The sequence below is a fragment of the Parasteatoda tepidariorum genome, chromosome 4 (genome assembly GCF_982258835.1).
Source record: "Parasteatoda tepidariorum strain Cologne lab strain chromosome 4, Ptep-v5.0, whole genome shotgun sequence".
In the NCBI taxonomy this organism is placed as follows: Eukaryota; Metazoa; Arthropoda; class Arachnida; order Araneae; family Theridiidae; genus Parasteatoda; species Parasteatoda tepidariorum.
Genome location: NC_141758.1, coordinates 56,266,841 through 56,293,532, shown reverse-complemented (window position 1 = coordinate 56,293,532; position 26,692 = coordinate 56,266,841). Strand labels below are relative to the sequence as shown.

The 26,692-nt window shown below is 28.7% G+C and overlaps 1 protein-coding gene across 1 annotated transcript in view; it reads right to left on the bottom strand.

The window, feature by feature from the left end:
* The window catches only part of LOC107440650 (uncharacterized), a 189,690-nt gene that overhangs the window by 149,023 nt on the left and 13,975 nt on the right, over positions 1 to 26,692 (bottom strand). The window contains exon 2 of the mRNA XM_087161162.1: positions 1,443 to 1,512. The gene's annotated coding sequence lies outside the window, so the exon portion shown is untranslated. The remainder of the gene's footprint in view (positions 1 to 1,442; positions 1,513 to 26,692) is intronic.

Sequence of the window (26,692 nt, the reverse complement as noted above, 5' to 3'; positions counted from 1 at the left end):
ACAAATAAACTGCTAAAGAGCTACTTTGGTTACCGGTTTGATCTTTTTACCCTGATGCTGGCCCGTCTTTGTGACAGATGGCGCGAAAGGGTTAAGTACCTATAGGCAATACGTCTAAACAATTTACCATGAGTGATTCAAATACTAGCTATATTATCAATTAATTGTTTTGATGAAACACATAAGAGTAAGTAGTCATACAACGCAAAATGAAAAACGTAACACCGTAATAACTTATTATCTAATGAACGGATTTTCACGTTAATGATCGAATTTAAGTATGCTTCTATTCCTATAGCGGATCATTAAAGTTAAGAAACCAAACACAAAAACGTACTTTCTCAGGACAAACATACTTTATTTGGACAAATTTGTCCTAAAATATGAGGGGGCTAGCTTCAATCTGGAAGAGAGGGCCCTTAGAGTTTAGTCAGAGAGCGGTCGTAAGTTTAGTCCCCTTTAATATAAAATTTACTTTTTGAGCATTTTGCCATAACTTTTAAAATTATTTTAACAGTTCGAAACATTTCTGCGCTGAATTATAAAACTTATTTATCCAAACATAATTCCATTCACAATATATTTTTTAACAATTAAATGAATTTCATAATTTATTTTAATAACAACAACAAAAAGCTGAATATTAGTACGAGTACAGTGCTGAAATAGGCTATTGGAAATATGCCAAATGGACTGGCATCCAATTCTGAAATATGCCATTATTACAAATGTTTACATTCTAAAGCATGTAGCTTCAATTTAAAACAAAATTGAGTGAAATCGGTCGAGTAGCTCTTGAAAAAAAAAATTAAGACTTTTTAAAAACTTAATTTGTTTTAAAACGATGCCAGCTTATTCATGCAGATAATTTCTCAAATTTTATGGTGAAAATTTTAATAGATATTCCAAAGATGACAACTTGCTCCGCTTTGCAAAGAGATATTTTCTAGTGGTAGCGAAATTTTAGTTATTTTTAGTTTAGTGTTTTTCATATTACGTAATTTTTTCACCACTACAAATCAAAAATTTCAAAACAACTAGTAAATAAAACTAAACGTTAGCAAACCAAATTTGAGGGACAATTTAACAAAAATAGGTAAGGTATAAATACTACTGATACGTAACAATTTATGAATCCTCTTTTTAGTTTCATGATGTGATAACAAATTACTAAAATGTTACATAAAAAGTCGTTAATTTTATTTTTTAATATTAAATTTTAGAGCTGTAATTTTCAGAATGGTTTAAATTTAATATTTTCTATGGGAAAATATTTCACTTTATATTGCTTTGACTATGGCAAGTGAACTGTTCACAATTACTACATGTAAAACATAGAAACATTATAAGAAATCTGTAAAATTATTATTATGGTTTTTAAATAAGTTAAGTTCACTAACTATTACGGGCTCAGTTTACGATATAAAATGAATATTACATACCATATAAACAAAGCAAATTCCATTCGTTATTTATTCCAATACGGCTGGCATTAATTATATCACGAGCTGCCTATAATAAAAGAAGAAATATTTTATAATTTATTTTTAACAATTGGGAACATTAAGAATAAATATTCAGATAAATAAGTGAACGTTTCAAATATTAAAGAGTTTAATTTCTTTCATATTTAATATTATATTTTTATATAATATTAACTACCATTGTACTATGCTGCTCTGTAGTCGCGTTTCAGCGGGCAGTAAGTCGGTCCACATGGTTTCCTTATTACAAAAATTAACAGTTAAACATTCTCGAACTAATTAACGAATGTCATAATATAAATAATATTCTAAAACAATATCATACAATTGTCATACAATAAAAATAATTCTAATATATATATATTAAGGACGGTAATCACGAAAAACTTATACGTATTTACTTAAATTAATAAATAATAACATAAATATTTGCTTCAAACACATCAAGATGATATGACCTACATTTGTTGATATTAAAAGAGACGTTACTTTCTATTCCACTAATATTTCCAAATCGATAAATCGTATGTAGTAACTAACTTCATCATTTTCTCCTGCGAACTAAAACAACGAATGGTAAAAGGAAAAAAAAATTGCTAAATGACCCTTCGGGGAGTATATTACAAGGACTAATCGGGAATTCTTGTTCGTAACTTTTTGCCATTGGTTCTGAATCAGCGAGTTAGGTAATCCGAGTATCTTGTTTGATGGAAGAGTCTTTATAGTTAACTAGTTCTTCTCTTTATACTGACAACATGAGTTTGTTTGCAACAGTTCTGTTCTGTAGCCCATGGCCATGTTTCAACTTGTTTAAAGAAAGTTTATCTGACAGATTACTGTAATTATGGAAAAAGGAAGTAATAATGACTTTTGTAGTTTATACTATAGATTAATGGGAAAAAATTATATGTGTATAGTTTTGGGCATGTTACGAAAAGCAAAATCAGTGGCAATATTTACGAACAAGCTAGTTTCTTGTCTGTAACTTCTCGCGTTCGTTACCTTTTGCCATTGGTTCTGAATCAAGGAGTTAGATATTTCGAGTCTGTGGTGATCTTTATAGTTAACTAGTTCTTCTTTATACTGACAACACGAATTTGTTAGCAACAGTTCTGTTTTGTAGTTAATGGCTATGTTTAATTTGTTTAAAAAAAGTTAATATGAAGTTTATCTAAGAGGTTACTATACCACTATAATTATGGCCATAGGAAATAAGAATGGCCCTTGAAGTTTATTTTATTGATTAATGGTAAAAAATTAGCATGTATACATATCTTGCCATATTACGAACAAGCAAAATAAGTGACAAGAGTTACAAACAAGTCAGTGTCTTGTACGTAACTTTTTGCTATTAGTTCTGAACCAACGAATTATGTAATCCGAGTATCTTGTTTGATGGATGTCTTTATAGTTAACTAGTTTTTCTTCATACTGACAACATGAATTTGTTTGCAACAACTGTAGCCAATAGCAATGTTTTAACTTGCTTAAAGAAAGTTTATATAAAGTTTATTTTACAACTTACTTTTGTGGTTACAGATTGTGACTACAGATTTTGTAATTACAGATTACAGATAGTGACTTTTGTAGTTTATTTTAATGATTAATGGAAAAGTGTATGTGTATATAATTTTCGGCATGTTACGAACAAGCAAAATTATTGGCAAAAGTTACGAATAATCCAAAATTCTATGTTACTATTTTGGCCTTCTTAGATAGTAATCTGAGTATCTTGTTTGATGAAAGTCTTCATAGTTAACTCTCTCTAGTTCTTCTTCATTATAACAACGTGACTTTGTTTGCAACAGTACTGTTCTGTAGCCAATGGTTATGCTAGGTTACGAGTTAGGTATTCTCAGTACATGGAGGTAGTTAATTCGTTCTATTATGTTGCTGACTATATGAATTTGTTGACAAATAACGGGTTCTGTAGTCAATGGCTACGTTAGGTTACGAGTTAGGTATACTCAGTACATGGAGGTAGTTAATTCGTTCTATTATGTTGCTGACTATATGAATTTGTTGGAAAATTACGTGTTCTGTAGCCAATGGCTATGCTAGGTTACGAGTTAGGTATTCTCAGTACATGGAGGTAGTTAATTCGTTCTATTATGTTGCTGACTATATGAATTTGTTGACAAATGACGGGTTCTGTAGTCAATGGCTACGTTAGGTTACGAGTTAGGTATTCCCAGTACATGGAGGTAGTTAATTCGTTCTATTATGTTGCTGACTATATGAATTTGTTGGCAAATGACGTGGTCTGTAGCCAATGTCTATGTTAGGTTACGAGTTAGGTATACTCAGTACATGGAGGTAGTTAATTCGTTCTATTATGTTGCTGACTATATGAATTTGTTGACAAATGACGGGTTCTGTAGTCAATGGCTACGTTAGGTTACGAGTTAGGTATTCCCAGTATATGGAGGTAGTTAATTTGTCCTTTTATGTTGCTAACTATATGAATTTGTTGGCAAATGACGGGTTCTGTAGCCAATGGCTATGTTAGGTTACGAGTTAGGTATACTCAGTACATGGAGGTAGTTAATTTGTTCTTTTATGTTGCTGACTATATGAATTTGTTGGCAAATGACGTGTTCTGGAGCCAATGGCTATGTCTTAACTCGCTTAAGAAGTTTATAAAAAATTTTATCTGAGGGATTGCTGAAATTATAGCCAAAGGGTTAATTATAACTCTTGCTGTTTTTTTTATTGGTTTTTAATATGAAAATTTTTAATGAAGATTTCTTATTCTTTTTTTAGTTAAAATAAATGAAACTTAAAAAAAAAAAACATTAACTGATAGAGAAAAAAAGCATTGTCTGATAATAGATATTACTTAGGCCGTTCTCAAAGTGGGGAGAGTGAGGCAGTTGTCCCGGGGACTTAGACAGTGGAGGAAGAGGACCAGTTTAAATTCCTTGCAATGTTCCTTCCACTCCTTGCTTTTTATTTATTTTTTATAATTGCAAATGTTTTTTCATTTCTATTTATTTACGTTTGCAATGTTCTAAATTTTAGATAAACAATTCACATTTAAAACACATTATTAAAAACATAAACAAACAAACATTTATATTTCAGTTAAAATAAACACACAAAAAATGGGAAATTAATATTTTATTATAATTGGGTCTTAGCAACACGAGAAGAAGTGAAGTGTTTATGCCTAACCATGTGTTTTAAATCAGTCTTAATTGGATATCTATAATTGCGCGTGTGTTGCAACTGATTGGCTCCTGAATTGACAAAAGGCACGATTTACCTTCGATGACGTCACTTGCATAGGTCCAATTATAAAAATTGATATTTTAGGAATGAAAGGCAAACCATTGTACCAAGAAGTCTTTTCGAAAATGCTTACAAAATATGGAAATTAGACTTTTTGTGTTTCGAAGAAGAACGACGAATTTTGTCCTGTGACGTTACAGATAGCGCAAGACTGAGTGATAAACCTGCGTTTAATTATTTAAAGGTATGCATCATAGCCGGCTTTAGCCCAAAGAAACTCCAACGCATATACCGTTAACCGGTTAAAACTGGGTCTAATCATGCTAACTTTATTTTCTGTCCCTTTGCATTATTGCAATGTCAGGAAATTTTCGCGCTCAATGAACATCAAATAACATAATCTATGCACCATCTCTCCACTATCTACGATAACATTATTATCCAGACGATATATTTTACCAAACATAAGTGTTCGAAATACCTTGCAATGACCTTTAAATTTAAAATAATATAAGTGTACTAGGCAATAAACCATAATTCTAAAAAAAAATATTACTGTTAGGGTTATCGGGTAGTGGTTTTTAACCTTTAAAAATTCTCAGAATAGGAATAAAAAATCTCAGAATCCCAAAATCGCTCGAGACAATTATACTAAGAAAGAGTTATTTACCTATTTTCTAGTAATAGATTGCTTTGTCGACATGTGTAACTTCGAGTTTTAACCGACTAGGACTAATTAGATCTAGTCTTAGTCGGTTAAATATAAAAGCGTTGGAGGTTCTTCAAGCTTAAACTAATTAGGATTAGTAATCTGCATTTTAACCAGGTGAAACTAGTTTATTTTTCAGAAGTGATGTCTCTGTAACGGAGACATTATCTGAGTTTTAAGGAGCAGTGCTAAGACTTGGGCATCATCTCGTTCTAACGCAAGTAATTAGATAATCTGAACTAATACAATTGTATGTGCACAACTGTGGTGTAGATTTAAATTCTAAAGTACTACAAAAGATTAATCATAAGTAATGCAAAATTTGGAAGCCATGTGGAACTAAATCATAAGAAAGTGGTTAATACATTGCTGTTCTAAAGTTTATGAAATTGTATTGAAGTTAGTTTTATTTTACATTACATTATGTGTTCTTTTAAGTGAACTTGTATTTTCATTCAAGAATGGGAAAAATATTTCAGTTTGCCGAAATATATTCAATTAAGAAAATTATTTTTTCCAAATTTTTTTTATTCAGGTTTTTACTGTGTAGAATTATGTAAATACTTCTCCTCTACCAAAATTTACTCCAATGTGTTTATCAGTTTTTGAAAAAAACAGCATTGAAAAAGTATGACATTGTGTTTTGAGAAAACATTAAAATAAAATACGTTAAATTTTATGTTTTAAAATTTCATTTATTTTTTCGTGCTTTTACAGAAAAAATAATGATATTATGTTCCAAACGATTCAGAAAACTGTTCTCTTTCAAATGAAAAAATTTTCTTTTTTAATTTTACTTGTTCTTATTAATAAGAGAATTCGGAACCTATAATTGTTTATAGTGTGTAAATTAGATAAAAAAGAATTATTTTATCTATGCAAAGAGTAGATATGTGTATGGAAATGTCGAATAGAAAAGTTCAGTGCTTACTAGTGCACAGGCAAAATCATGTTAGCATAATATATAATTAATTATCATTATATAATTGTCATAATTTAAAAAACTTGTGTGATCAAAAAGTTTTCTCATGGCTCATTTGACAATATAGAATTTTTTAAAAATTTTTTTGCAATACAAGTGAATCCGATACTGTTCTTTTTTGAAGGAAAAAAAATTCTAACTCCTTTTTGTTCCATTCTTTGATTCAAAGAATCCTTTTTTGTCTTAAGAATGAACTATTGAACCGAATTGTAAAGTTTTGTTCCATCCATCCAGGTAGTTCATTTCAAGAAGCGAGGCGAAAATATCTTCAACAATGGCTACCTTTTCAGCTCTCCTAACCACTTTTAACTTTCAAATCTTATACCAAATACAAAAAATAAATAAATAAATAAATATAAATAAAACATGAAAAAAGGGAGAAAAAAAACTTTAACGAATGTTTCTGAAGAGGTTCCTTGAATTTCAAGTTTACTTCAAATTTTCTCCTTTTTTTTCTTTCATAGTTCTTATCGCGCCCTAGAAAGAAATTGTGATAGAAGCTTCTTGAAAGAAAACTTCAAAATCGTGGCAATAAGTATTTTTTTTCTTTTTGGCGCTCCTAGAGGGCGTTGCCTATGGCAACTGGATAACTCGATTGACGAGAAGATTTTTCCTTGGCGCGACAGGAGCTTGTATATATGAAGTTCCTGGCACTAAAGCCTCCAAGAGAAGCAAATTCAGCTTTAAAAATGGAATGACTTTTGAAGTCGCATATAAATTTGAATTGCTACCATATTTTAGAAGCGAATTTAGAAAACTTATTGTGTTTCTTTGAAGCAACGATTCTGCAGATATAAGCCTCCTCGAATGAGACGCGGAAAATCTTTCGATTTCAAAGTCAATTTTGTTTGAGTGGATTCAAAGCGTTTAAATTTTCAGAGTGAAAGTGCATATATAAAAGTATTAAAAGTATATAAAATTTTTGCGCGATATTTCGAGAAAATAAGAAATCCTATTAAGAATTTTTTTTTTCATTGAAAGTATTCCAAGTCGATGAATCTGGCAATAAACTGAATTTTCTGAAAATCGTTTGCGGGCAAATTGAATCTTACAGTTTGGAATATTTTTTTAAAAGTAAATTGAAAAGATTTTTTAATAAAGAAAACTCTGCGGAAGCATAGTATTCTCATAAACCTTACTTTTAAATCTAATTTTTTACTTTTCTTTCAAACCAAATTTTAGCAGACAGCAAAACAATAAAACTGTTTGACTTTTATAAACTATAAAAAGAAAGGTTTCATTCCAACGATGTTTAAAAGAGAATTTAGAATCTCATTAATAAGTTTCTCAGATTGTATCGATGTAAAACTCTCCGAATGCGACGAAACTGTTTATTAGTTTCAGAGCTTAATTCTTACTTACTGTTTAAAGGTTTCATGGTTGTGAAGTTCTGAAAAACTTTTTCAGAATTTCATAAATTTGTAAAAATGGAATCCTGATTTTGTGAAAATCGAAATTCTTAAACTTTATTGTAAGATGGTTAATCTTAAGCAGAAGCATGGTTCATTTAGCACCGTAGTAAGTTGGCAACAAATTTGAACAATATTACAGTTCTAAGTTGGATCAAGTTTTCTGAATGTATTGGGCAAATTTGAAATATGTGACAAAACTTTCGAAACAAGTTGTTTTCATTTCTTGAAGATGAATGTGTACAGCTCTTAGCAGCTTCTTTTTTTTTCTTTTTGAAAGTGGAATCAGTCCATTTGTAACTATAAAGCCGTTTATTTGTTTAATCTTTTACAATTTTAATAATCATTGTCGCCTTGTTATGTTTCATCAAATTACTGTGTTTAAAACATCACCCTTCTTTTACCAATATTTTTAAATTCATTTAAACACTAACCCTTATAAACCTCGAACTTATTCCATTTCCAAATGGCATTATTCCACTTTCAAAAATAATGGCAAATGCATTACCGTTGGTCATATCTAAAAACTAATTTATAAACTTCTTGAATTTTTATTCATTATTTTCAAATATCTTATTCGTTTTACTTCTAAATCAACTTCCGAACAGATCTCAAATGTTTCTTGTTTTTTAGCACCAATAATACTAGTTTTCAGCTATAGTTTCTTTGAAATGAAGCTTCAATTGTTCCGTTTTGTAATTATTTCATGTGTACGCCTAATGAAACCCGGTGTCAATGTTTTAAGAACTATACAGTTTGTTTAGGGTGTCGCGCAAACACATGGCGATATTTTTTCGCGACAAAATTGCGTGGATGCTTCCAATCCGAAAGTGGAACTAACCTTAAGACCAACAATGAACATTTAAATGCATAGTTTTTGATCGCCGCGTTGATTGTTCGAATTTGTTTTTACTTGTTATTTATTTGTTTTTTCGATTTTAATAATCATTATTGCATTGTGATGTTTCCTCTAACTTTAGTGTTAAAACATCACCAACATCTTTGCCAATGTTTTTACATTTTATTTTTGAACACTAACCTTTAAAAAGCTTGGACATCTTTCCGAAAGGACTTATTCCACTTTCAAAAATAGCGGCACGTACACTACCATGGGTCAAATCTGAAAACTAATTTATAAATTTGTATTCATTATTTCCAAGTAACTTATTCTTTTTACATCATTTCTCTAAATCACCTTTCGAATGTTTCTCAAATGTTTGTTTTTTACCACAATAATAATAATTTTCAGCTGCAATTTCTTCGAACTAAAACTTCAATTGTTTTGTTTCGCTTTGTAATTGTTTTATATGTACGTCTAATAAATTCCAATGTCAATGTTTGGAGAACCATTCATTTTGTCACTGGTGTCACGCGAAAACACAGCGATATTTTTCTCGCGATAAAATTGCGTAGCTGCTTATAAACCCGAAGCAGAACTAACCTTGAAACCAACAATGAAAACTTAAAAGTCCGGCTTTTTGATCGCAGCGCTGATTGTTCGAATTAGTTTTCTTGTTTCTCGGGTTATTTATTATCTGCGTGATTGTAGTTTTTCAAATATGGTTAAAATCAGGAAATCGTGATATAATCTTTGCGCTTTTATAAATTTTAGCGTGATTGTATGGAAAATTATAACCAAAACAAACAATATATTTAAACTCAATTTAAAACTCAGATTGCATTATTGTCTATCGGAAATGTAACTAATAACTTTCCTTCACCATTGTAGTAAATTTCGAAGGCACAATCGTTTAATGATGTTTTTTTCTGTGTTCTAGAAAGAAATAAAAACGATTTTATAGTGAACTCTTCTGAAAATTAGATAACCAACTTGTTGTCAAAATAGAACAATTTATGGCGGGTAACAATGGAGTAATATAGTGCAATAGCAATTATGAATATTCCGTATTTCTCTAATTATTCCATTAAATAACAATCAATATTCAACTGACATTAATCAGTTGTTAAATTAGAATTCGTGGTTTAAAAATTGTTGTTTTTAAAATAAATTATGCTAACTATTTGTTTTTGAAAAGTCGGTATAATTTTCAATCTAAATTTCAATAATTAACGCCATGGAGAGAGAATAAAAAATATAAGTTAATAATAATTCTTAAGGAATCATTAATTTATTCCATACAGTGTCCATTTTTTCCATCACGAAATCAGGACCATATTTTAAAATATTAACCAATTTCTCAATGATGAACTTTATACAATAAGTTTGATCTGTTGTTTTAGGATTTTAACTTGTTTTAGGATTTTTTTCTCAAAATCAGAATCCTATTTTCTTAAATTTACGAAATTATAAACAGGTTTCTCAAAACTTTACAAAAAAAAATGTACAGTCCATTCGTTTTGTGACTTTTTCACAAAATCAGGAATCTATATCACTAAACTCACGATATTTATGAGTAGATTTTTCACAATTTCTCAAAAATGAACTTTGTACACAAAGTTTAACCTGTTCCCTCGTTTTGTTTTTCACAAAATCAAAAACCTATTTTCATAAATTCATGATATTGTGAGCAGATTTTTCACAATTCTACAAAAAACGGTTAATTCCCAAAAAGTTTGACTTGACTTATACACCTTTAAAATTATACAGCTTCACTTATAATCTTGTAATTTTAATAGCATATAAACAAATACATGCATAAGTTATATAAATTTAAAACTTGTGGACTTTTTTAATAACAGTTTTATAATTATTCGCATCCCGACAGAAAATTGTCAAATTTTTATAATTGAGCACTAAAAGAAACTCTCTTCAGCAACTGTAAAATCATTAGTCGTTCAAAATTTGCAATTCAAATTCAAAAGCATTGGGCTCAAAGTAAAAATTGTCATTTTTATTTATAAAAGTCAGGAAGTCGAAAGAAGTAAGGAAAGTCAGCGTTACTGCGTATTTTTCTCCTCTCTAAAAATAAAAGCTTTGTTATAGAGTTTCTAGAGGTTCACAATTTATTATTAAAATAAAAAAGCTTTGTTCTAGGAATGAGTTTTGGCCAACCCGAACCAGAAGAATTTTCAACCGAGCCCCAAATACACAGGATTACTTCGAGCCCGAGTTCACCCGAGCACAAGATATAGTCAAATAACGACCAAATTTTGAAGTCTCGCCTCTCGGACTTGGATCAAGGAAAAACAAGGAAAATTAACAATTTAAACAAGGAATTTTTAGTCATTAAAACCTTTTCATCACTAGCTTGTAAAAGACAAAGCAAAGAGTAAACTAAACTCACTAAAACTCTAAGATGACTAAAACAATAACTAAAAATCAAAATCTCAATCTAAATAAAAGTAATTGTACAAATAGAGCTTTCAAAATAAATGCACCGAACAGAAGTAGCAGATTACTGTACTTTTCTTTTACGTTTTATATTTTTTATACTTAATAACTGAAGGAAACATTTGTTTAAAAGTAGTAAAAGAGTTTATGAAAATTTAATTAACAGTTCGAGCCTGAAATCTTCTTTCAGTAAACGAGCCTGCGTTAGGCCGGGCTGGCGTCCGTCCCAGCTCTACTATGTACCCAAAAACAAAAACCACAAATTTTCAGGATTTTTCGCTTTTTGGAGTACTCTTTTTTTATACGATCTTATATATATATATATATATATTGATACAATATTAGAAAACACTATTTTTTGCGGATATAATCGTGTGGGCTCATGAAAAGATTAAATCTTTTATTTTCCGGATTTTTCAAAAAAAATTTTATCCTTTTTTTCCGGCATTTTTTATTATTATTTTTTCCCCCTTTTTTCATATGTCTGTAATTTTCCGTTGTTTTATCTTCATTTTTTATATATTATATATATATATATAAATATATATATATACATATATCACGCTCTAATTACATGTAAAAATATATTTTGGTACTTTTAATAATAAAGAAAAGTTTAACTCTTACTAAAAAAAATCTTCTGGATTATAGGAATTATAGTTGTGCTAAAATATGCTGTAAAATCCAAAAAAAAGTAGTTTGAATTTTTTTTTTTCATTCATATTCAAAAATGTATAAATAATTGATTTTGTAAATAAAATAAATTTCACTGGTGAATAACTGTTTCTCTTAGTTCTAAATAACTGCAAATTAGAAAAATTAGCATTTAAAAGAGAACTGCGTTGGGAAGATTTTACCTTTAAAGCAGAAAATGTCACTGGTGTTTCATGCTGTATTTCATAACCATAAATTATTATAATGCTAAATATGGAATTTTGCATTTATTTTGACCTAAATTAATACAAAGTAATGAAAAAAATAAGTTTTAATAAAAACTCTGTGTCGAAGGGTTAATCCACCAAAATCTAATATAGATAACCCAAATAATCGAAAGCTAAAATAAACTCATTAAAATATCATCAAAGCAATTTTATTTTAGGTAATCGAATATTATTTATTACCATTAGCATATTAATAAATATAGACTAGTACTAAAATAATCGGCGTTAATTACTCATTCTTGTTCGTACAACAAAGGATAAAAAAAAAAACTAAGGAACATTAACTTTGTATAAATAATGCTTCCTTATTTGATAAAACTACTATCGATTTGCTGTCTTATCGGCAATAAATAATGTTTTAATTGACATATTTACGTCGAAATGATGTAGCAGGAAAGTTTTAAGAATAATAAATCATAAACCTTAGCGTGCGTAATTTCGCTATTTTATCTTTACCGAGAGAATAAAATATTCCTTTTACTTCGGATTTTTTTATACAGAAAAATATATTAATATCAGTATTTATGCAGACAACACACTACTCATAGATTGCTCAGCAGATCTACGAACCACATTTATCTACCCAATCTAAGTTACTAAATTTTTGCACGCATACCATGCAATCTTATTCCAGAAAGAAATCATTGTTTTTGAAAGTATAATTTATATTCATGTCTAGATTTATTGAAGAAATAGTAGTAGAAATTTTGTTAAGTATTGAATAAATAAATAATTTTAAAAAAATCTTTTTTTCCTTAATATTAACTTCAACTTTCGTTTAATAATAATCGGCAATCGAAACAGTACATCAGAGAGATTTTTTTACTGTTATGCTATAGAAATTTACAAAACGAAGAAACTCCTTTCCTTGCTCACTGCGTTCACCAACTCCGTGATTGCTCCGTATGGATAATCGTCAATTTTTTTAAAAACGGTATTTTTCAAAAAAGCGATCATTTTGTTTAAGAAATTTACACCGAAGAGCCATTACATTATGACCACCCTCTATCTATAACAATGGGCTCACCCAGGTTTTCATGGTTTCTCGCCCAGGAATAATGTTTTCATGGGGCACATTAGGATCCATAATCCTCATAGAACAATCCCTGACGTCCGTAAGCTACTTAAACATAGTTGCAGACCAGGTTCACACATTCATGGCAACAGTTTTTCTTGCGGGGGATGGTGTTTACCGACAGGATAATGCACCATGTCATAAGGGTCAAATCGTCGAGGAACATTCCAGTGACTTTCAAGTCATGTCTTGGCCCCCAAATTCACATGACCTTAATCCGATAGAGCATTTGTGGTCCTACTTGGAAAACCAAATTCGTGCTGCCACGCTACCCCCTCGCAATGTGAGGGAATTGCAGGACCAGTTGGTGAGCGCTTAGTACCAGATACCTCAGACTACCTATCAGCACCTTGTGGAATCAATGCCACGGCGGGTGCTAGCAGTTTTGAAGGCTAAAGATGGTCCTACATGTTATTAGCAGGGTGGTCATAATGTAATGGCTCTTCGGTGTATATGTAAGAACATTTTGTTAATATATTTACGAAATAAAAACCTGAATTTGAAAAATAATCAATTGTACTTGGAAAAAAAAACTTAAACTTAGGGAAACAGAAAGTATAACATAAAAAGAAGAAGTAAAGCAAAAGTAATTTTAGTCGTTAATGATATGTAACGGTAACCTCATGTCATTATATCAACTCATTAGGAAATCCTTTTTATATCTCGCTTGAATTTATTTTTTCGTATTTTCAAACATTTTAACTTAAATGTCAAGATATTATATCTGACATTTAAATCTCTCTATCTATTGCATCTCTTTTTTTTTCTGTAACTTTCGACATCAACTCACACATAAACATACAAAATAAAGATCTCGAGGGAGAGTAATTTTTCTACTAAAATGGATAGTCATAGTTTAAAGCCAACAGAAACGCTATCGAAAAAAAGGACTTAAAATTGAAATGAATTTCAAACAAATTGAAATCGAATCAAATAAAAAAAAATCATGTGAATTTCGTAAATAAAAATTACCCGTTTAGCAAGTCGAATTTCAAAAATCTTTAATTTTATTTCTGTGAGCTGAGTGACCAGACAGAAAAGTACAAATTTTACTTTTAATTTTTAAATTAAAAATTTTTGAAATAATTATAAGGCGTTATTTTTTTTTATTCTATCATATCATTTCTATCATATCAGATGTTTCTCTTATCCAAAATTGTCAGATATTACTCTTTATACAATTTTCTATAAACCTTCATAATTTGAAGTATATGATCTAAAAACGATATTACAATAATTTCAAATAAATAAATTCATAATTACAATAATTTCAAAAGAACAATAATTTAAAATTTTCAAACAAGCTTATACTATTATGTCAATGCATATTGACAATATACTTATAAAAAAACAAATAACTCCAAAATTTTTCTAAAATAATATAAACACCAAGGAAAAATTCCTCAAGGTACTAAATGCCTTTCCATATATCATATTGTATTTGTATTTATTGCTAGAATATATTAGTATAAACGTTTTAGTATTACGTTTTTCCTTTAAAGTTTTACAATTTCCTTTTTCTTCCATAAGATAATGTTCAATTCTGGTGTTCAAAAACTAATGTTCAATTCCGGTATTCAAAAATTAATGTTCAATTCTGGTTTCAAAAATTAAAATATGCAAGATAGTATTTTATTTTAGAGTTCAAAATTACAGTATGTACGATAATGTTTAAACAGAATAAGTCTCAAAAACGTATAAAAACAGGGAATCAATTTTTACTCTTAACTGATACAATCATTAATTGCTTGCTAAATACATAAATTTACATTCAATACGATTTCCTAGAAGAATCTCATTGATTAAGATTTAGTCATTTTAAAATCTTTCAAAACTTGTTATTTTTACTCAATTATTAAATTTTGAGAAAAATGCATGATGTCTGTTTAAAAAAAAAATGAAAACCAATTAGAGAGGGCAGCCGATGTAAGACAAAAAATATTAGAATTTTTAAAAAAAAACTTATTTTTTAAAGCTTAATTGCATGAAAATTTTATTAAAAAGTGCGTGTTAATAGTAAGTATTAAAGTGAAATAAAAAATCTTCTTTGCGTTTAGATATTTAAAAGCAGTTTTATTCTGAGAACTAAATACTACATCAGATTTTGATTCTCCGAAACCACCATTAAAAGTGAATTGGTGTTAAATTCCTTTTTGGAAGCCTAAGTTTACTTCCCAAATTGAAAAGTTACATTAAAAAAAGAAGAAGAAAAGAAAAACAGAAATATATTTTAAATGAAGATGCATTGTTGACTCTAAACTATTAAGAGTCTTTTCAAATTGAACCATAGCATATAGAAATTTTCTGCAACGCAAATAAGTAGGTTGTTAGGTTGAATTATTTCACCATAAACTTTCACGCACTCTACTCTGGTTCAACCTAGGTGCAAATATGGATGAATTTAATACTTCACTATGTTAGATTTACACTTAGATAGGAGTATAAATCCATTGAAAATTTCATTATGGTTCAACTTTAACGTAAATGTGAATGAATTTTAAGCTTTATTGTAGTTCAAATTATAATGAATTATGAATGAAGTATAAATGAATTGAATACTTTATTTTGGTTTAACAATCGAAAATATGAATGAATTTAATGCTATGTTTTAACTCAGACAAAAGTAAGGATGAATTCAATACCTGAATATTTTAGATTGATACTCAGACAGTTTAAATGAATTAAATAATTTATTTTGGTTCAAATTCAACGGAAGTATGAATGAATTCAGTTTTTAAAATGGTTCAGCATAGACGGAAGTATGAATGAATTTACTATGTTAGATGTATACTTAGACAGAAGAGTAAATGAATTGAGTACTTTATTATGGTTCAACTTTAACGGAAATATGAATGAAATTTAAGTTTTACTGTGATTCAACTTTGACAAAAGTATGGATGAATTTAATATTTTACTGTGGCTTAAGATAGGTGGAAGAATGAATTAATTTTAAACTTTACACGGTTCAACTTAGACGGTGGTATGAATCAATTTAATTATAAGGTATGAATCAATTACCATACTTCAACTTAGACGAGTTCACACTATACTTCATTACTATAATTTAAAACTTTAAAACTTTATTATAGTTTGAGTAAACTTGGACGATAATACAGTTTAAACTAACAAATAATTGTTGTAAAAATTTATAAGGTTTAAACTATTACAGTCAAAAATTGAAGTGGTATCTACGAATTATACCGTCGACTATTTTCGCCAACATCGCGCCAGAGTCATTTTGGTATCTTTCAAAGTTATTTTAATATAGTAATAGATTATAAAAATTTGACAAAATGCAAATATAAATTATTTTAAAAAATAAAATAATATTTAAATTTAAACCATTTCGAAATTTATTTTCTGGTTTGGTAGAAATGGTCGACGGAATGATATGTAAGTACCATTGAAACATAATTTTATAAAAATATATTCAATGCATAGATTTAGAAAAAAATACACATAAAGTTCAGTTTAATTGATCGAAAGTTCACTGGCTTCTTAAATGATTTTACTGACAGGTATATGCCTGTAACAGCACCAACGATTAGCAAACCACTCAGCTAACATTTGAAGCCAGGGAAAAAGCTTCAAGAATCAAAACTCATATTTTAGCAACAAGTATGAATGACAGGCACGTAGGTTATTGACACTTTTAACACTTTCTTTTGCGACACCGGTAATTGCCAACATCAATTCCATCACTGTAGCAAGATGTTGAAATGCGATATGAAACTCTTGCGTGAGCGTGATATTTCCTAATTGCGAATGCTACTGGCGTTTTCCTTGCGACAGACCGCGTGGTTACTATTCATAATGAGTCTGTCCATCTTCGTTTCTTCAACAAAAAAATTTTTTTACCGCCAAGGTTGAAATACATAAAATGTATTTCTCTGTTGCACTAAGGTTCCAGACAAGAACTAATGGTCTTTTAGAAAGAATGGTAAAGAACATCATCATGTTGAAGTGCTACATTTGAAGTAATTGCGGCATTAATGGTCTCGTTATGTTGAAACAATTGACGGGCGCCAGTGTGCCACATGAGCCAGACTAGGTAAAAAAATATATATATACCAATAGTTTTAACGAACTCTTGGTGTCGTATTTTTTTAAGGACCAAAACAGGTGTATTTGCAAAAGCTTATAATAATAGTCACTTTTTTTAAAGTATAAAATTTAAAATTCAAACAATTTTGAGTCTTTCGTGTTGCTTATAAAAGTAATGCTTGAATAATTTTAACATTAAAGAAGTCTAAAAAAATGTTTGTAAATGAATTAAAAAAATTTTATAACTTTAAAACTTAAAAAAAAAAGCTTTAAAGTTAAAAAAAAAGTTAAAGACATGAAAAGTTTTCATTATTATAAAATTGAAAAGTCCACCATATACGATTATCATATTTGCATACTCTAAATGCATAAATCTCTCTGTTTAAAAAAGATCGCGGTTCTAGCATAATATTTACAAAAGTTCCTAGTCTAATTTATTCCAGCTCCAATTTTTTTTTTCTCCAGGAATTTGAATTTAAAAAAAAATTAAAATATGGATGGACGCGGCATGTAACTTACGGACGACGTAACATAAAACAATATGTTAAGAACGTAACATATCGTTTTACATAGGTAATACCTAGTTTTTATTTTTTTAAACTAATGAAAATTACTAAAAATTAGAGTAAATTAAAATTAAACCACAAATATTTTTATGAAAATAATTAACATTGCTTCATTTTTGTAAACTGATTTATGAGCTTTTAAAGTTAACAAATACGACATTCGTAAAGAGCAGGGTTAGTTGATTTAAATCAGCGTGATTTAAATCACGATTTAAATCAAATAAGTTTCTTGAAAAAATTATTGATTTAAATCAGATGATTTTTATATATATATTGATTTACAAAGTTAAAAAACCAGAGTTTTAAATTATTGATACTTTTATTATTTTCTTTTCCTAGTTTCAAAATTTATTTTAAATAAATAGCTGCATTAATTAATTTTAGTTAACGAAAATACTTTCCTTTTTGGTGCATGTTAAATTCCAACACATATGAAATTACATTTTTAAAAATATTTTGATTCTTGAGATTGAAAGTACAGATTAAAGTAAACATTTAATGCTGTCTTAATATAGACTTGCATAGCTGTAGTAATTAATGAACATGATTTTTTTTCAAAACAAAAATGCAAATGCTAATTAAAATTCTACCTTTTGATTGAAAAAGCATGGAATTAAAATCTGCAGTATATTTTATTGGTGGAAAATATATATTTCTAAAGCTTTAGCTTATATTAAAAAGAATTCTCCATTTCATCCTAAATTTTAATCATGCATTTGTTTCAAAATGGTTGCTATGCATTCAAAGCAATTTATTATAATGAAAAATTGTTTTAGGTAGTTAGAGGTTCTAAAATATTGTTGTAATATAGTTTTAATTTTCATTTAATTTTGATTAGACAGTTATAAAGTTTTTTCGATCATAAATCCAAGTTCTTACAGTGTATTTGAATAAAAATCAAAAAAAAATCCTATTTAAATCAAAAAAATCACGAACCCTGGTAATGAGTAAAATTTCCTAAATATGATTAAAAAAATCCAGAAGGCACAAAATAAAGAAGTTCCAAATCTGTTAAATGAAAAAAGAAATCACAAACCACTAAAAATACAACATTAAAAAATTATAACATAAAAAGCTCCAAATCTTTCAAATGAAAACAAAATCCGAAACACTAAGAATACACAATTCCAAAATTATCAAATGAAAATGTTCAAACCTGTCAAATAAAGAAGTCCCGAAACGAAATATTTTTAAAAATATGAATTTCAAGTTGTGAAACGAGAACAACACACGTGACATTAGTTTATTCAAAGTTCAACCAATATAAAGATATTTCTTGAACGATAATTCTGTTTTAAAATATTAGCTTAATTTAAAATCATTTTTGAGTAATTTCTGAAAATTTAAAAAAAAATTATTAAAAAATTTATTAAAAAATCTTAACATTTTTTGGTATCTGTAAATAAAATATTAATGTTTTATTGTTGAATTCATAGTGTTGTAATTTTTTTAAAACTGTTTCTGATGTCAAATGTGCTAACATAACGTTGCGCAATGTTCATTTGCAATACCAAAGCATTTAAATAAAGTGGAGTTGAAACTAATCTTCGCATTTTGAAATAAATTTTTTTTCCAAAAATAAAGCCCAATTATTTATGCTGTACTGCAAGAAATTAATCTTTATTAAGAATTCTTTAAATAGCATGAAGTCAAATAATGTCTAGTTTTGGTTCACTAATTGCTTTATCAATATAAGTTAGACCGATTAAAGAATGCGCAATATAGAACTTATAATTGAGTAAGATTTCATTTTTTCAAGTTTAAAAGAAACTTGAAAACAGTTCGGAAATAAATAAATTTATAAAAAAACTTAATGTCTAGACCTCCCAATTTAAAAAAAAATGAGAAATACTCCTGATTGCTTAAGTAAATAACATTTTCGTAAAACTACTTTTGGTTTATACTTCAAGCATTGAAAATTTTTTGCACAAAAAAGAAGAAAAAACGCATATTTCTATTCTGATAGCACCAAGAAAGTTATAAACACTGTAATACATGAAAACAAAATTTTATTTTAAAAACAAATACAAAAGATTCATGAAATAGGAAATTAAAGACAAAAAGTAAAAAAAAAATAACAGAATTAAATTTTTTTACTTTTAAACTTCATGTTGGTTCGTAAAAATGAGCAGCTATTTGTTTAAATCTAAGAAATAGCCTTTATACATTGTTATATAAATAAAACTTTATTTTTAAATTTAAAGAAAAACTTCAGCAACAGTATTAGTGAAAATATTTTTTTCTCTTGTAAGAGTTCTTCTTTAATTTACTCAGGAAAAACTTTATTTACGCGGCAAAGAATTAAATTTATTGTTGCATTAACGTTTATTTTAAAAAAATTTTTATTTAAATTTAATAATCTTTGAACAGAAATAATGTTGTGCACTTTCTAAAAAACTCAAGTGTTTGCTTACATTAAATTTTACAATTTTAACAAATAAATTGATAAACAAAATATTTTGACAAAAGTGTACAAGATAGATAAATTATTTACATAAGTTATTTTAAATTTAAACTCTTCATTTCCGGCTCATTTTGTATGTGTCAAAAAATAATTAAGTTTTTTTAATTTAATGGAATTTAGAATCATAGGATTTAAGGAGGGAAAACTCAGTAGAATCCTGTGAAAAGGGGATTTTTAAAAGAATTTTGAAGTGATTGTGATGAAGTTAATTATTTTTTTTTATCCCATAGTACATATTTTAATTTTCCTTTTATTCATGTTACAAATACAAAATTTTCAAAATTAGCGCTTATATAATAAAATGTTTATAACATATTTTCTTAAATTTCGCACGACTTGCTGTAGGGGAGAGTGGGGTCAATTGTAACATTTTTTACTTAACTATTTTTAACTAACAAAAAATCCCATATATTATTAGTATTAATTGACAGACGAGTCAAGTAGACTATCCTCTACTAGAAAAAAAAATAAATACCTGGTTTTAAATGTTATTATATTAGTTATTAAAAATTTTTGACAGTCGTGCACTTGTTACAATTGTCCCCACTTACGGGGTCAATTGTAACAGTTCATAAATTCAACTAAAACATAGTTAATTATACATATTATCATAGTTGTGATATATTTTTTTATTGATCAAAATAGTAGTGATATTTTAGGAGTAAAAATAATAATGAGCAGAGACCTAAAGGGTTAAACTTTTAACTTTAAGGGGTTAAAAATTTTAATTTATGCTGTGAAGGTGACAAATAAAATAATGCACATGCAACATAATATGAATGATATAGGAAACTATTGGTGGTTCTTAAAGAGTTAAGTAATGGTTTGTAAACATAAGATTATTTATTTTCAGCTGTTACATTCGTCCCTTTACTTATTGTTACAATTGTCCCCAAGACGCCATTTCAGCTTCATTTGTTAAAAACAATGCTAGTTAACTAGCAAAACTAATCTTTTTTTTATTGAAATGTTAATTAAGGTGTCCACTTACATATTCGGTTACTAATTTTTATTTGCTTAAACAAAATTACTTTGTTACAATATAATATTCTAATACCAAAAAAAGTACTTTCGGGGCGTGAAAATATCTTTTGTGATGTAACTCTTTCAAAAGTACATAAAAATGGTTGCCATCAGGGGTGTACATGTAGATTTATTAAATACACCTTGTGTGCCACCTAGGAACCAAATCTAGAACCCGATACTCGAAATTTTTGCTCTGTTACAATCGTACCCTGTTACAATTGACCCCACTCTCCCCTACTCATTAGTTGGAAAAAAAATCATCCAAATTTGATTTTGTTTTGATTTTTTTAAGATTACATGAATGTAGTTTTCATTACACTTAGAAGTTCTCTTTTAAATTATTTTTTTTAAAAATCTGGTGGTGTTTTTTAAAAAAGTTTATAAAAAATGCCCTAAATTAAATTAGAATTTCGTGGATTACTCAAAATTAGCTAACCCAATTGAAAAATACCTACGTGCAGCGAAAACTGTATTTATTGTGATCATTTGTCATTTATTGTAATCAAATTGTATGAAAATTTTGCTTGTTAGATATACAGCAAGTAAGAGAAACATTTTCCCCAATGCCCACCTGGAGATTGATCTTTCAAAAATACAGGCATCTGAAGGGCGTATTTGTTGTTGGCCACTCTTTCAGGAGCACCATATTAGGTGGGCCAACGTTGCTTCCACAGTAAGGACAGATAGTACAGAGAATGAAAGAACATCCATGTCTTGCCCGGGATTCGAACCCAGGACCTTTCTGATGCAAGGCCAGTCCCTTGAGCCCTACGGTCGGCACTTTTTCTTCTAATATCCTTTAATTAATATTTCTATAACTTTAAAGGAATCCAGAGCACGAAGCGTCTAAGCATAGAATCATAGTTCCGAGTAAATTGCATTTTAAAGATTTGTGATCCATATAAATATATAAAATTGAACAACTAACTATAATGCATCAAAACAAAGCTCATGAGATGCTTCTTCACCTTTTTCAAGAGCTAGTTTAGCCCTTTTTCTTGTCAGTCACGTGATGTCTTTATATGTTTTTAGAAGAGCAGCTGAAATTCTGAGGTCATCCTCATTTTGAGCATATTCTTCAGCTGCTGGACCTACTTGTAATTGTATTCCTTTGAAATTGTTCCAAAACTGCGAATAACCTTTTCCAACTTTCATCAAATATTATTGCAGATAAATAAGTTGAAGTTTCAACTATTTATATTGAAAGTACCATTCATTCTTTTTCTTAGATAATTTAAGCAAATTATTTCGATAAAATAGTTAAAATAATAGCATTTTAGGGAAATATTTTTGACAAGAGTGTGTTCTATACATGTCACAGAGAGCGCAGCGTCGCTCGCCGACCTCCACATATTATGCTGTAACTTTCACATTTTTTTCGAAAATCAATTCAATGTTTTGGTACAATAATATTAAAAGAATAAACTATCAAAAAATGCAAGAATTTGTTTTTCTTCCATTTTTTGAAAATTTTACTGTGTTGTTCCTCCTTAAGAAGTACGTTTTTCCCAACTAGCAACGGAAGATACCCAAAGTTAAAGTCCTTCATTAATCAAGATGAATTGTTTATTCAGTTAGTTCGGTTTTTGTTTTAATTTTGAAATTATATATTAAATTTTGTGTTTTATGATTTGGATGCTGATATGAAAATTATAGAAATTGTATATGAGCTTTAGTCCAGACATTGCTCTAAGTTGGCGATTTGGTTGTTAGATTAAAATGTATCTAATATTTAGGAGAATATAATGAATGTTCTTCAAAGCTATACTTCATGTCTTTCTAATATCCTTAACTGAAGGCCTGTATAATAAAAATCTCACGGCTGTATTAGACCTGTGTAAAACTGTATTAGACATGTTTTAAACGCAAAGATTGTATGGGTGATAATTGGAATTCAGAATGGACGGTTAATCAGCACATAGAGGTTAATTAGTTCCGTTTTTTTGTTATTTTGAAATCGCATATCAAATTTAGCGTTTTATTATTTGAATTCAGATATAAAATTTATTGAAAATGCATATGAGGCCGGAAACATTTGTAACAAATATCAGAGGTTTCGATGAATGCGTAATAACAAATACAATTCAGGTTTCAATTCTGAATTCTGGTCTTATCCATCAAGACCAAAGTTTCTTCAACAGTGAGTTCAACCTCAATCGAGCAAGCAGCAAGGGTCATCAAAAATTTTAATATTTTCTAACATATTATAATAATTTTATAATTAATAAATCTTTTTGCACAATGTGTCTGAAAAAATAGATAAAGATAAGATAATACGGGCAATGAAAAAAAACAAAAATTTCGACGAACAATCGTTTCGAAGAATTCTTCTTCCGTCGTTTGTAATTCGCTATTTAATTAAATTTTTCACATTGTTCTATGTTTTAAAATTGAAACCCTAAAACTGCTATGGTATATACCAGTACAAGTGAAGAAACTAACAATTTTTCCTTACGCGTTTGTCATATTTGCGTAAAGTTTATGGAGTCTCCAAATATTTTCGGAAGTATAATGGCGTTCCCACACCAAAACGTTTAAGAAATACTGATCCAGACACGTGGTAAAACTGTTCGAAAATGGCAAATTCGGTTAAAGTGGTAATTTTTGAGGTAGAGTTTAAATAACTTTTTGACTCCTTATGATACCTTACTGTCAAGGTCTGATTTAGAATTCGGAGGTTGTATGTTGTCTCCAGATTATCCTCAGAGATGTTTCCCAGACCGTCATTGCGCAGCTCTAGTGCAACGTAAATAAAAAAAGTGTCAAATAAAATATTTATTTCATTACAAACAGCTAACTAAAATCCAGATATTAATAAAAAAAATTCTACTGAGCAAAGAAATGCTTAAAATAATTTAACTCGTGCATTTCCTTTTTAAACTAAGAACATGCAATTGTATGTGGTTCTTAAAAATAGCCTATCTAAAATTTATGGACATTTTTTGTAAAAAAAACGAAAAAAACTAAATACTTTTTATTAACCAATCTCTTTATTATATCCTATGAAAATCTACAGTTCGCTATTTCCTAAATCCCTGAGGATATTATAGTTAAGCTGTTGGATGCACTAAATCAGAAAATGTGCCAAAAGGAAAGAAAAACAACGAAAAAAGGTAAAAAGTCAGAAGTCATAAAGGTTAGAGAAAGATTTAGTTTCTAGGACGCAGTGTCGGGAACATAACATAAATCACAAGGTATTTTGTCTTAAAGTTATTCTATTTTATTAGTACATCCCAGACATGATAAATAAATTCAAATTAATGAGTTATACATAAAACATTATAATAAAATGAATTTTCATATAAACGGTAGGTGAATTCCATTGTCAATACACTGAAAATATTAAAAGAAAATATCAAATATTGCTTATAAAATATTATTATATAAAATATTATGAGGAAATTTCTCGAAACTACAATTTTTTTTCTATAAAATTTTGCAAGGATAAGGAGACATAGTTTTATTTACTTATAAGATAGATAAAGTCATATTGATAATTTAGAAACTGTTGTTTCTCAATATTGCATAACCTCGACATTCATAAACTCATAAGACACTCAGAAAAGAAGTAGAATCATAACTATCTGATATGGTAAATTTTACCGTGTTCCTGATTCTATGGGAACGCGAAAAAGCTCGGTAACTTTTACCAAAGAGATTTGGTAATGAGTTTGGAAAAATTAACTATAAAATAGTTTAATAATGTGTGAAATGAAATAAAAAATAGTTTTATAATGTGAGATAAAATTTTGTAAATAAGGGAAAATTTGGTAGTTTTATCATGATACCTTACAGCGTGGCATAAAAATCATTAATTCGGTTAAATTGACTTTATAGTTTAGTATTTTTCACACAATGTGTGGTAATAAGAACTACAATTTTGAAAACCGGAATTTCCAATAAAATGTCTCCATTCGAACGGAAAATTCATCGAATGAATAGTTTAATACCGGATATTTTCTTCTTATTAGCCAGAATTATGGAGTTTTTTTTTTTTTTTTTTTTACCAGACCATACAGTGTCAATACCGTACAGTACGGTAATTCAACTAGATTTTTTTTTATTCGTGTACAATAAATATTGACCAGTATAACAAAGAAAAAAATTGGTTTTTACAATTCAATTTATATTAGCATGCACAATTTAAAATTTATAACATTCATAAACAATCTAGTAACATTAGTAACATTAACAATCTAGCTTTTATTAATCATATAATAAAAGCGGATAGTAAAGTTTAAATCGTGTCTTAGCATTGTCAGGCAGAATTCTATTAATATTAATTTTTATGCATAATACACAGTCTAATAATGTATACAATGTAATTTAATACAATAATCATGATCAGTCTAATATTAATTAGCAAATGATACAGATTATGCTTATTGTGCCATACTGTTGTTCTATAGATGATACATTTTAAGCATTTAATCAATTTCAAATTCCAATTTAAATTAATTGAGTATTGAACAAATCTGAATTACCACTGCTTAAATTCGTCGTAGTATTGCCTCATACTATCTCTGATTTTCACTTCAAAAGCATAATGCCATATTTTATCATAAATTATTTAATATCTAGAGGCAATCGGTTCGGTTTCGGTACTGTATTAACAACGGTAAAAATAATGTCTGTAATAATTCGTTTTGAGCTGTGGCGGCTCAGGGGATAGAGCACTTGCTTTCATATGAGATAAACTTGGTTCGAATCCCACCAATGGCTTATCGATATGAATTCCGCACCAGGCTCGCGCCGACCACAGTTCTGACGTAAAATATCGTCAGTGGTAGACGGATCATGGGTTAGAGTCCCCTAGCCGTGAAGCTAAACATGGGAGGTTTTCTTAGTTTTCCTCTCAAAGTAATGTGAATGCGGGTTAGTTCCACCAAAAAGCTCTCCACAAAGGCAAATTTCTCCCAATACTTGATCCAGGAGTTCTCTTGTCTTCTGAATCGCTTACAAAATTACAAAGCTATGGAGCTGAACATTCTTTGTCAAAAATTGGGTCGGTTGTTCAACGACGGCTATAAAATATAAACTAAAATAATATTTTTTACGTATAACAACTAATATATTGTAGTTATGCATAATATATTTTGATAGAATAACCGTGAACAGTTACGAATAATCTAATGTCTATAAGAAAATGGTACAAGTTAAGATTATTGCGTTTTATCACTGTTTCTCTGGTAATACATTTAAAAAATTCAGTCATCTTTCACATCCGAATTTAAATCAATTAAATAAGGTACAAAATTGCATCGTCATAGCATCAATTCGTAACAATATTGGTTCTCGCCTTCTCAAATTTGCACTTTAATTTCACAATGTATCATTTTTTTATTAATCCATTTTATATTTTAATGAAGATAGGAAGTCGTCAAGAGCCGAGTCCGTGAATATCAATGAACTTAAGAAGTAGTAAAGAGACGAGACTGTGAGTATCAATAAATATAGGGAGTCGCAAAG